The sequence below is a fragment of the Sciurus carolinensis genome, chromosome 11 (assembly GCF_902686445.1).
Source record: "Sciurus carolinensis chromosome 11, mSciCar1.2, whole genome shotgun sequence".
Taxonomy (NCBI): domain Eukaryota; kingdom Metazoa; phylum Chordata; class Mammalia; order Rodentia; family Sciuridae; genus Sciurus; species Sciurus carolinensis.
This window is the reverse complement of record NC_062223.1, coordinates 20,019,794-20,032,207: the sequence shown is the minus strand read 5'-3', so window position 1 is coordinate 20,032,207 and position 12,414 is coordinate 20,019,794. Positions and strand designations below refer to the sequence as shown.

Sequence of the window (12,414 nt, the reverse complement as noted above, 5' to 3'; positions counted from 1 at the left end):
AGTGATGAATCTTCAGAAAGAGAAATTAGGAAAACTACCCCATTCACAATAGCTTTGAAAAAAATAAAGTATTTGGGAATCAATCTCACAAAAGAGGTGAAAGACCTCTACAATGAGAACTACAGAACACTAAAGAAAGAAATTCAAGAAAACCTTAGAAGCTGGAAAGATCTCCCATGTTCTTGGATAGTAAGAATTAATATTGTCAAAATGGCTATACTACCAAAAGTGCTATACAGATTCAATGCAATTCCAATTAAAATCCCAATGATGTACCTTACAGAAATAGAATATATATCACAGTTTCATTATCCATTCATCAATGGAAGGGCATCAAGTTTGGTTCCACAATCTGGCTATTGTGAATTGAGCAGCTATGAATATTGATGTGGCTGTATCTCTGAAGAAAGTTGATTTTAAGTTCTTTGGGTATAGGCCAATGAGTGGGATAGTTGGGTCAAATGGTGGTTCCATTTAAAGTGTTCTAAGGAATCTCCACACTGCTTTCCAGAGTGGCTGCACTAATTTGCAGCCTCAACAGCAATGTATGAATGTACCTTTCTCCCCATATCCTTGCCAACACTTTCGATGGTTGTATTCTTTTTTTTAATTTATTTTTATTGTAAACAAATGGGATACATGTTGTTTCTGTTTGTACATGGAGTAACTACATACCATTTGCATAATCATGGATTTACACAGGGTAATGGTGTTTGATTCATTCTGTTATTTTTTCCTTTTCCCCCACCCCACCTGCCCCTCTTTAAGCTCTATATAGTCCCTGCTTTCTCCATTCTTCCCCCTCCCACCCCCCATTATGTGTCATCATCCGCTTATCAGCGAGATCATTCATCCTTTGGTTTTTTGAGATTGGCTTATCTCACTTAGCATGATATTCTCCAATTTCATACATTTGCCTACAAATGCCATAATTTTATTATTCTTTATAGCTGAGTAATATTCCATTTATATATATATATATATATATATATATATATATATATATATATATATCACAGTTTCATTATCCATTCATCAATTGAAGGACATCTAGGTTGGTTTTGCAATCTGGCTATGGTGAATTGAGCAGCTATGAACATTGATGTGGCTGTATCTTTGTAGTATGCAGATTTTAAATCCTTGGGTATAGGCCAAGGAGTGAGAGAGCTGGGTCAAATGGTGGGTTCATTCCAAGTTTTCTAAGGAATCTCCACACTGCTTTCCAGAGTGGCTGCATTAATTTGCAGCCCCAACAGCAATGTATGAGTATACCTTTTTCCCCACATCCTCTCCAACACCTATTGTTGCTAGTATTCTTGATAATCACCATTCTAATTGGGGTGAGATGGAATCTTAGGGTAGTTTTGATTTGCATTTTTCTTATTACTAGAGATGTTGAACATGTTTTCATATATCTGTTGATTGCTTGTAGATCTTCCTCTGTGAAGTGTCTGTTCATTTCCTTACTCCATTTGTTTATTGGGTCACTTGTATTCTTGGTGTAGAGATTGAGTTCTTTATATATTCTGGAAATTAGTGCTCTATCTGAAGTGTGAGTGGAAAAGATTTTATCCCATTCTGTAGGCTCTCTCTTCACATAGCTGATAGTTTTCTTTGCTGAGAGAAAGCTTTTTAGTTTGATCCATCAGATTTATTGATTCTTGCTTTGATTTCTTATGCTATCGGAATCCTGTAAGGAATTCTGATCATAAGCCGACATGTTGAAGATTTGGACCTACTTTTTCTTCTATAATATGAAGTTTCTCTGGTCTTATTCCAAGGTCCTTGATCCATTTTGAGTTGAGTTTTATGCAGGGTGAGAGATAGGGGTTTAGTTTCATTCTGTTGCATATGATTTTCCAGCACCATTTGTTGAAGAGGCTGTTGTTTATTGCATATTTTTGGCACCTTTGTGAAGTGTGAGAAAATTGTATTTATTTGGATTTGTCTCTGTCCTCTATTCTGTACCATTTATCTACCTGTCTATTTTGGTGCCAATACCATGCCATTTTTATTACTATTTCTTTGTAGTATAGTCGAAGTTAGGCTATTGTGATACTCCCTGCTTCACTCTTCCTGGTAACGATTGCTTGAGCTATTCTGGGTTTCTTATTCTTCCAGATGAATTTATTACTCTATTTCTGTGAAGTACATCATTGGAATTTTAATTGGAATTGCACTGAATGTGTATAGCACTTTTGGTAGTGAATTACATTTATTGTTTTCCGGATGTTGAACCAACCTTGCATCCCTGGGATAAAACCCCCTTGATCATGGTTCACTCTCTTTTTAATACATTTTTGTATGTGATTTGCTAAAATTTTGTTGAGGATTTTTGCATCAAAGTTCATTACAGATATTGGTCTAAAATTTTCTTTCCTAGATGTGTCTCTGGTTTAGGTATCAGGGTGATATTGGCTTCATAGAATGAGTTTGGGAGATTTCCCTCCTCTTCTATTTCATGAAATACTTGAGAAGTATTGGAATGAGCACTTCTTTAAAGGATTTGTAGAACTCAACTGAGAACCCATCTGGTCCCGAATTTTTCTTTGTTCGTAGGCTTTTGATGACTTCTTCTATTCCATTACTTGAAATTGATCTATTTAAATTTAGTATGTCCTCCTGGTTCAGTTTAGGTAATCCATACGCCTCTAGAAAGCCTGTTGATGTCTTTGAGATTTTCTATTTTTTTGGTGTATACATTTTCAAAATAGCTTCTAATTATGTTTTGTATTTCACTCTTGTGTGTCGTGATATTTCCTTGTACATTCCGAATATTAGTAATTTGAGTTTTCTCTTTCCTTCTCTTTGTTAGTGTGGCTAAGGGTTTATCAATTTTGTTTACAGTTTCAAAGAACCAACTATTTATTTTGTCAATTTTTTTGATTGTTTCTTTTGTTTCAATTTCATTGATTTCAGCTCTGATTTTAACTATTTCCTGTCTTCTACTACTTTTGGCTGTTGCTCTGTTCTTCTTTTTCTAGGGCTTTGAGCTGTAGTGTTATGCCATTTATTTGTTGATTTTTTTTCTTCTTTTATTGAATGCGCTCCATGAAATAATTTTTTCTCCTAGTAGGGCTTTCATAGTGTCCCAGAGATTTTGATATGATGTATCTTTGTTTTCGTTTTCTTCTAAGAATTTTTTAATTTCCCTCCTGATTTCTTCTGTTATCCATTCATCATACAATAACATAATTTTTAATCTCCAGGTATTGGAGTAGTTTCTGTTTTTACTCTGTCATTTATTTCTAATTTCAATCCATTATGATCTGATAGAATACAAGGTAGTATATCTTCTTGTATTTGCTAACATTATTTTTGTGGCATAAAATTTGGTCTATTTTAGAGAAGGATCATGTGCTGCTGAGAAGAAAGTATATTAGTTCTTTGTTGGATGGTATATTCTATAAATGTCCAATAAATCCAAATTATTGATTGTGTTATTGAGATCTATATTTTCTTTGTTCAAGTTTTGTTTGGAAGATCTGTCCAGTGTTGAGAGAGGTGTGTTAAAATCACCTTGAATTACTGTGTTGTGGTCTATTTGATTACTGGAATTGAGAAGGATTTGTTTGACGTACACAAATAAGCTACTATTTGGGGCATAGATATTTATGATTGTTATGTGTTGCTGATTTATGCTTCCCTTAAGCAGAATGAAATGTCCTTCCTTATCCCTTCTGACTACCTTTGGCTTGAAGTCCACATTATCTGATATGAGGATGGATACTCCAGCGTTTTTGCTGAGTACATGTGCATGATATGTTTTTTATCCCTTCCTTTCACCATTAGTGTGTAGGTTTCTCTTTCTATGAGGTGAATCTCATGCAGGCAGCATATTGTTGGATTTTTCTTTTTAATCCAATCTGCCAATCTATGTCTTTTGATTGATGAGTTCAGGCCATTAACATTCAGGGTTGTTATTGAGATATGATTTGTAATCCCAGTCATTTGGCTCATTTTTTTTTTTTTTTTACATGACTTGGCTTCTCCTTTATTTGAGTGTTCCTTTAGGGTAATTCTTCCCTTTGCTGATTTACAACATTGTTTTTCACCTCTTCCTCATGGAATATTTTGCTGAGGATGTTCTGTAGCACTGGCTTTCCATTTGTAAATTCTTTTACCTTTTGGTTTTCATGGAAGGATTTTATTTTGTCATCAAATCTGAAGGTAAGTTTTTCTGGGTATGAGATTCTTCGTTGGCATCTGTTTTCTTTCAGAGCTTGAAAAATGTTGTTCCAGGCCCTTCTAGCTTTTAGGGTCTGGTTTGAAAAATCTGCTGATATCCGTATTGGTTTTCCCCTGAATGTAATTTGATTCTTTTCTCTCGCAGCCTTTAAAATTCTGTCTTTATTTTGTATGTTAGATATTTTCATTATAATATGCCTTGGTGTGGGTCTATTGTCATTTTGTGTATTTGGAGTCCTATAAGCCTCATGTATTTGATTTTCTATTTCATTCTTCAGATTTGGGAAATTTTCTAATATTTTTTTCATTAAATAGAATGTTCATTCCTTTGGTTCGTTACTCTGTGCCTTCCTTAATCCCAACAATTCTTAAATTTTGCCTTTTCATGATATCCCATAATTCTTGTAGATTCGGCTCATGATTTCTTACCATCTTCTATGTTTGGTCAACTTTGTCTTCAGTTTCTAAGATTCTGTCTTTCAGGTGTTCTATCCTATTGGTTATGCTTTCTATGGAGTTTTTTATTTGGTTTACTGTTTCCTTCATTTCAAGGATTTCTGTCTTTTTTTTTTCTTTTCAGTATCTCTAACTCTATTGAAATGATCTTTTGCTTTCTGAATTTGCTCTTTTAACCACTGATTGGTGCATTCATTCAGAGCCTGCATATGCTCTTTCATCTCATCACTTACTTCTCTGATCATTTTAATTATGTACATTCTGAACTCCCTTTCTGACATTTCTTCTGCCATGCTGTCATTGGATTTTATTGCTGTAGCATCTAGGTTTGTTTGGGACATTTTCTTCCCTTGTTTTCTCATATTGCTCAGGTATCTATCCTTCAAGTAGTGAAACTCTGAGATATTGCAGATTTCCTCTATTGACTACTATTGTCCCTGTAGATTTCCAGTAACTCCCCTCCTAGCATTCAGTAGCCTGAACTCTTGGAGAATCTTCATAATGCGGTGCTCCACAAGGAAGCTGCCCCTCTAGAGGTGGTGGCCTTCAGGTGGGGTGTATTCCCTACCAGTGGGCAGAGGAGCCTCCACTTATTGACTGATGGTCAGCCAAAGGGTGACTAGACTACAGACTGGGGCATATCTGGTCTGGGCCTTTGTCTCTGGTTCTACTGCCCTGGTGGGAAAGCCTCCCCCAGCGGGGAGGACTCACCCGGTGGGGAAGTTTCACTGGGCAACTCTCCTCCGAGAAATTCCCTTCGGTCCAGAACTACCACCTGGACTGGGCAGTCCTTTGCGACATTTCCAGGTTTCCAGGAGTCTGGAGCTACCATCTGTGCCAGGAAGCCTCACCCTGCACAGAAGTCTCTTGCTGCATGGCCCTTTTCTGAGAAGCTGCCTGCAGTCTGGTCCTGTTGCCTGAGTCTGGGACCCTCATTCTGTGTCAAAGACTCTCCTTGTGCAGACCTACTCTGCAATGCTCCTGTTTGATGGAGTTCACAGCTCCAGTGGGGGAGTCTCACTGGGCTACTCTACTCCACGAAGTTCCCTGCATTTCAGGACTGCTGCCCCATCTGTGGAGCCCAACCAGTGAGAGAGACACTCACCCGGTGGCTCTGAGTTGGTCCTGAATCTCTCAATACCTCCTCTTTGTAACTCCTGGATCCTGTCAAAGGTCCTTCATTCTCCTGTATCTCAGGAACAGAGCTGCCCTTCCAATGATGATGGTCACACCCTCAGGAATAATTCACAATGCCTGCACCAGCCTATAAAGAAGCTGGGGAGTCCCAGTGAGGGACTGAGTCAGCACATAGGCAATTGCAGTGTCCCTCAGCAATAGGGGGGGCAGGCAGGCAGGCTCAGCCATGGTGCCTGACCTCGGTGTGGGGTCAGGCAGGGTCGCTCAGTGAAGTTGTCCAACCTCAGTGTGGGGATTGGGCAGGTTGGCTTCCTGCCAGCTAGCTCCACAATGCATAAATTTGATCTTTTTATGTTCTCTCATAATTCTTGGAGGCTGTATTCTTGATTTTTTACTATCTTCTCTGCTTGGTCAAATTTATATTCATGGTTATATATTTTGTCTTCATCACCTGAAGTTCTGGTTTTTGAATAATCTAGTCTGTTGGTCATGCTTTCTTTTGAGTTTTTAATTTGGTTTATTGTTTCTTTCATTTCAAGGATTTTTTTTTCAGAATCTCTCTTTATTGAAATAATCTTTTGCTTCCTGCATTTCCTCTTTTAAATTGTTATTGAAATTATAATTCATTGTCTGCATTTGCTCTTTTACATCATACTTTATTTCATGGATCATTTTATTTGTGTTCATTCTGAATTACTTTTCTGACATTTCTTCTACTGTGGATTCTATTAGTATAGCATCTTGATTTGTTTGTGGTGCTTTATTTCCTTGTTTTTTCATATTGTTCACATATCTTCCACTCTACCTGTGCAGATCTGAAGTACTACAGTTTCCCCTATAGGTTTATAGTATCCTTAAAGTTTTCCAATAGAGGAGACCAATATCAACAGCACCCAATACAAACATTATAGAGTGTTAATTCAATTAGTCCCTATTTAGATGTTAACAGTATTGTCAAAATAAACAGAAAGGATGAGTTTGATTATTATCTACAGCATAAATAATAGTTTCACAATAAGGTCTACTGTTTCTAATAGTGGACAAAGAGGATGGGAAAGAGGTGTAGGATGTAATGTTAATTAGGTAAGAAATGAGACTATAGAGGTACTACATCACAGGATGAGTGAAAGTGGAATCAAAAGAAGTTGATTTTTAGCATGAATAAAAGGATAAAGCAACTGAGGAAATGGATAAGTAAGAGGGAAATAGAGTAAGAAAATTTTAAAAATAAAAAAATTAAAATTAAAATTTAAAAATATACAAAACTCGTAATACACTATTCAAATCTCCTGGCCTTCAGTAGCCTCATTATGGAAGGTATTGATTTCAAAGATGATGTGGATGTGAGAGCAGGAAATTAAAAATAAAAAAGAAAGAAAATTTGGGGAAAACAAACAAACAAAATCTTGAAGGAAAATTGAACAATTGTTTTTGTTGGAGTTCAATATCTTCTTTGCCTCTTCTCTTCTGATAGGTATGGTTGTCTGGAGTTTGCTGGTAACTCCTGACAACTGATTTGCTGGTAGCACAATCCTCAGGATGATGACAGTTACTAAGGTGGGAGGATTAGACTTAGAGGTCGAACTCCTGGAGGCAGTGTATAGCAATTGCCTGCGCTCTGGAAGATTGCACCCCAGGACTCTCTTTGGGGTCCAACTTGTGACCCAGGAGCCTGGTCTTAGCCCTTTCTCTCAATTGTGGGACCCCACAATTCTTGGTCTATAATTTAGTCACTAAATTGTATGTCTAATGTCCCTGCCAATCAGTAACCTCTCTCCCTGGAGGTGCCAATGGTTAAGCACCAGGACCTCTGTGCATATCTTGGAAAGTTGATCTATAGTGGGTAAATCAGGACCAGGTATTGAAAGTTGTGGGTCAGCCACAGAGCTGCAGGCACTCGACCAGTTGGTGTTTAGGGGATGGTTGGGAGACTGGAGATTGAGGAGCCAGAGGGCCCTGTTTGTTGCCAAACCTTCAGGACCAGGTGCTCAGTGGAGTCATGGATGAGGCTGATGTTGGGTCCCAACAAGTGCTCCTGGGTTGTCTCTGGGATCCCAGTGGTTGCCAGACTAATTGGCTGAACCATCCAGGATCAAGATTCCCTCAATTCCTTTTCCCACTTATTGACCCCTTGCAAGGCTCTCTCCTCCCTCTGCAGCAAAAGGGTGGCTATTGGGATAGCTAGCAGGGATACCTCAGAAGCAACCAAGTCTGTAGGGCCCTTGATAATGATCTTTCAGGACTTGGTTGATATCACTGGATATAAGTGGCCATGTCCCAAGTTGGTAGCTGTAGTGATGGCTAACATAGATATCTTGATAATGAGTCTCTAGTCTCCAGCAGGTCCCAGAATGGACACTGCCCCAACTAAAGATGGTGGCATCGGCATTGGGGATAATCTAAGCATCCCAAGGCATTGGTAGATGGGAAATCACATCATCATGGGCACAGCATGGCAGTGTCCTTGCATGGGGCTGGGCCAGTGCTGGAGATGTGAAATTTCTTTCTTAAAGGAATATATTAACATATATTTAGTTATGAGGTGTCCTGCCAAAACTCTTGTGTGAGACAATGCAATAATTATCAGCGTTGAAATGATTAGATTGAGAAGAATTACTGAATATGTTGACTGAACCACTGATATTGATTAACATGGTGGTAAATGTAGGCAGGTAGGGTGTGCCTAGAGGAAGTAGGTCACTTGGGGGTGTGCCCTTGAGTTTTATATTTTGTCCGTGGTGAGCAGTCCTTGTTCTCTATTTCCTGGTTTTCATGCCCTGAGCTTATTTCCTCTGCCATGCTCTTCCACCAGGATGTCCTGACTCACCTCAGTCCCAGAGATATGGAATAGGAAGAACATGGACTAGACCACTGAAACTGTGAAGCAAATTAACTTTTCTTTCTCTAAATTGTTCTCATCAGGTATTTTGGTCAGCATGAGAAAAAGCTAATAAAGCAACATATATGTCAAAAATTTGGGTAATTTTTTTTCTTTTGTTTTTATTTATCAGAGGAAAGTAACCATCCTGCAAGTCACAGACTGCTTCTTCAAACACAAGTGTTACAGGAAAGGAAAAATAATAATTAATTTGAAAGACATTTCTTGTTACATGAGAATCAAAACACACATTGCAGTATAAATAACTGACAAATCACTAGCTGGTTTTTTGAAGACAGCATTTTCAGTCAGGTATGTCTATGAAAGCAAATGAAGGCTGAGGGATTTCAAAAATCAAGTTACAAATAGAACATTAGAAATTTAAACAAACATAGGAAATCAGCTTGTTTGCTTATATCTGGGGGAATAACTGTGAGATTGGTTGAAGAACAGATGTTTTGAGTTAGACTGAGACTGGAATTCTGCCTAAGCCAAGTTTTAGCTAAATAAAATTTAAGCCAATTTTAGCTAATTAGATTTTGAGAATTCTTAGCCCTGAAAGGATAATGATATGAGGAAACACATATGTTAATTATCTCAATTTATTCATTGCACAATATATGTTTATTCAAAAACATCATGCCATATACATGATGTATGGATTCTTCTTAAGCTCTTACTCTATGACTTCAGAGCAGCTGAAAGTTTCTAAATCTAAGAATTTCATTACATTCATAATTAGGATTTTTTCTATGATCCAGATTTGAGAACATTATCATTCAGTTCCATTTCACAACTTGTCCTTTGAACACTTGTAATTTCCTGGAACAGCTCTTTTAAGAGCATTTTTCTTCTTTGTTTGTGTCTAAAACCCAACTTCAGTGTTCAGATAATTTCAACTCTAACGCTCCAAGATTTATCAATTTTATTTCTTTTTCTCCAAACAATTCTTCCCCACTTCCTTTGTAGATAATTGTACACAAGAAGGAATGGCAGAGATGCAATTTTCACAATAAGGGTTTTGGTGAAAATTCTATTTGTGTGAATGTGTTAAAATAAAAATTCTCTATTGCTGTAGTGGAACTTATGTTAACCTCTCAAACTCATGAAGATAAAAATGTGTATTTTGATGAATGTACATTTAAAGACATTTCCTACTGCTCTTCAGTCTTTTCATGCATAGTTTGTTTCTCTTTTAAAATAAACTTCACTATGGCTGTAATGAAGAACATAAAAGGCATCAGGAATGTTGCCCTTGGTATGTGTCATACCACAATGAGGCTGGCAGTACTACTCCTGTAAATCTTTGGTAGTTTTGCCCTCATATGTCTTTTCATAAAAATATTAAAATTATATTTTATGAGTGCTTTGGTATAAAGATGATAATAATCCAAGTTGGATTTGGATTATATTTATTCTTATTTTCAAGAAATGAAGCAATGCAGGCATTCCTTAAAGTATTATGGTCTCTTGGCACTGTTCCCAACATATCTTGAAAAGTATGTCAGCCTATCTCCCTGTATGGGCTACTAATAAAAATTGATGTGTCCATCAATGGAAGATGGATAAAGAAAATATGATGTGTGCACATCATATGCATATGCAATAGTGTGTGTATATAGTGAAATATTGTTCAGCCACAAAAAGAATGAAATTCTGTTATTTGTAGAAACATGAATAGAAATCTACATGTGATGTAAAAAAGACAAATACTGTATGTCTCACCACTGTGGAAGCTATAAAAGCTGATCTCAAAGAAGTTGTGAGTAGAACAGTGTTCAAGAGAGTCTAGGAAGTATGTGGAAGAGGAGGAGGAACAAAGAAGGTTGGATAATGAGAACCAAAATGAAATATTTTACGGTTTATATATGAGGTGCCCTTCAAAGGTTCCTTGTCAAGGCAGCAATATTCAGAGGTGAAATGATTATGAGACTGTAGCCTAGTCAGTTCCTCATAGTTCAAATGGATGGACTAAGGGGTAAGTGTAAGTAGGTGGGGTGAAGCTGGAAGAGGTGGGTCACCCAGGCAAGCCCTGGAAGGATGGATCTTCTCTGTGGCTCCTTCCAACCTTCTCTCTCTCTCTTCTTCCTAACTGGCATGATTGGGTCAGTGTTCCTCCACCATGCCTTCCACAAGGATGTCCTACCACATGTTGGGTCCAGAAAAGTGGCATGAGCTCAAATCAACTTTTAAACCTCTAAGTTCTTGTAAGGTATTTTGGTCACACAGATGAAAAAAATTATTAAAAGTTAATAGAAAGAATCATTTTTAATGTTCTACTGCCCAGGAGGGTGATTGTAGTACATATTTTGTATATTTTATACATAATTAGAAAAGAGAGTTTAAATATTCCAAGCATGAAGAACTAATAAAGTTTAAGGAGGTGGAAATTCTAAATATCCTGGTTCAATTATTTTATCTACTCTACTTGTACTGAATTATCACACTGTACCCCATGAATATGTACAATTGTATGCCAATTAAAATTTTGATGCAGATGGAATAATTGACCTTACTAATTTTAATCAGTCAAGGAGAACAGAGCTTTATAGACCATCACTCAATGTTCTTGCCTGAACACACTGACCACAGGGTTTATTTGTGATCTGCTTTCAGCATTTGACCCCAGAGCTTCTTCATAACATTTTTCACTTCCTCATTTCTGAAGGTGTGTATCAAAGGGTTTAACATAGGCATCACTAGGGTACAAAACACTGTCACAGCTTTGTCAATGGCGAGGGAGACCACGGGTATGAGGTACAGGTATGAGCAAGGTACAAAGAACAGGACAATGACCATGACATGAGAGGCACAGGTAGACAGGACTTTGTAGTGCTGTTCAGAGCTGTAAGTCCTCAGGGAGCACAGGATGACCGCACAGGAAGCCACCAGCATGGAGAAATTGATCAAACACAGTGACCCACTCTTGGCAGCAATCAGGGCCCCCAAAGTGTGGGTGTCCATGCAGGCCAGCTCCAGGAGAGGAATTAAATCACACATAAAGTGGTCGATGACCTTGGGGCCACAGAATGGTAACTGGGCCATAAACAAAATCTGTATGGCCCCATGAATGAACCCCAAGACCCCAGCCGCCCCCACCATGAAACCACACACCTGCTACCTCATGATGGTCATGTAGTGCAAGGGCTTACAGGTGGCCACATAGCGGTCATAGGCCATGGCCATTAGCAAGATGATCTCAGCTGCAGCAACAATATGTTCAGCAAAGAGCTGGGTCATGTAGCCACTGAAGGATATGGTATTCCTTTCAGAGAACAAGTCAAAGATCATTTTGGGTGCTATGGAGGAAGAGTAGAAACTGTCTATAATGGACAAACAGGAGAGAAAGAAGTACATGGAAGAGCCCAGGGCTGGGCTGATGAAGATGGTGATGGGAATGATCATATTACCTACCAGTGTGCTCACATAGGTCACCAAAAACACAGTAAGTAAGAGTTTCTGCAGGTCTGGATTTTGAGTGAGACCCAGCAGCATAAATTCTATTACATTGCTCATCTTTCCTCCCAATTTGGCTTGTATTTGGGGCATATGTTTCATTTGAAAAAAAATCACAGTATTTCAAAGTGCTGATATTTCAAAATCCTTGTTAAAGTATTCCATTGCCTGTTAGACTCATTCTCTGCAATTGATGGATTTAGACTTTGTTCGCTTCAGGTCTTTTGCAAAGAGCAGAAGGAAGTCAGATTTCACCCAGTTCATTTTAATAAAATAGAGACAATACATTAGAGGTACCA

The 12,414-nt window shown here is 38.0% G+C and overlaps 1 pseudogene; it reads right to left on the bottom strand.

Moving 5' to 3' along the window:
* Positions 1 to 11,254: 11,254 nt before the first annotated feature.
* Positions 11,255 to 12,175, bottom strand: LOC124960695 (olfactory receptor 4C45-like; annotated as a pseudogene).
* Positions 12,176 to 12,414: the final 239 nt, after the last annotated feature.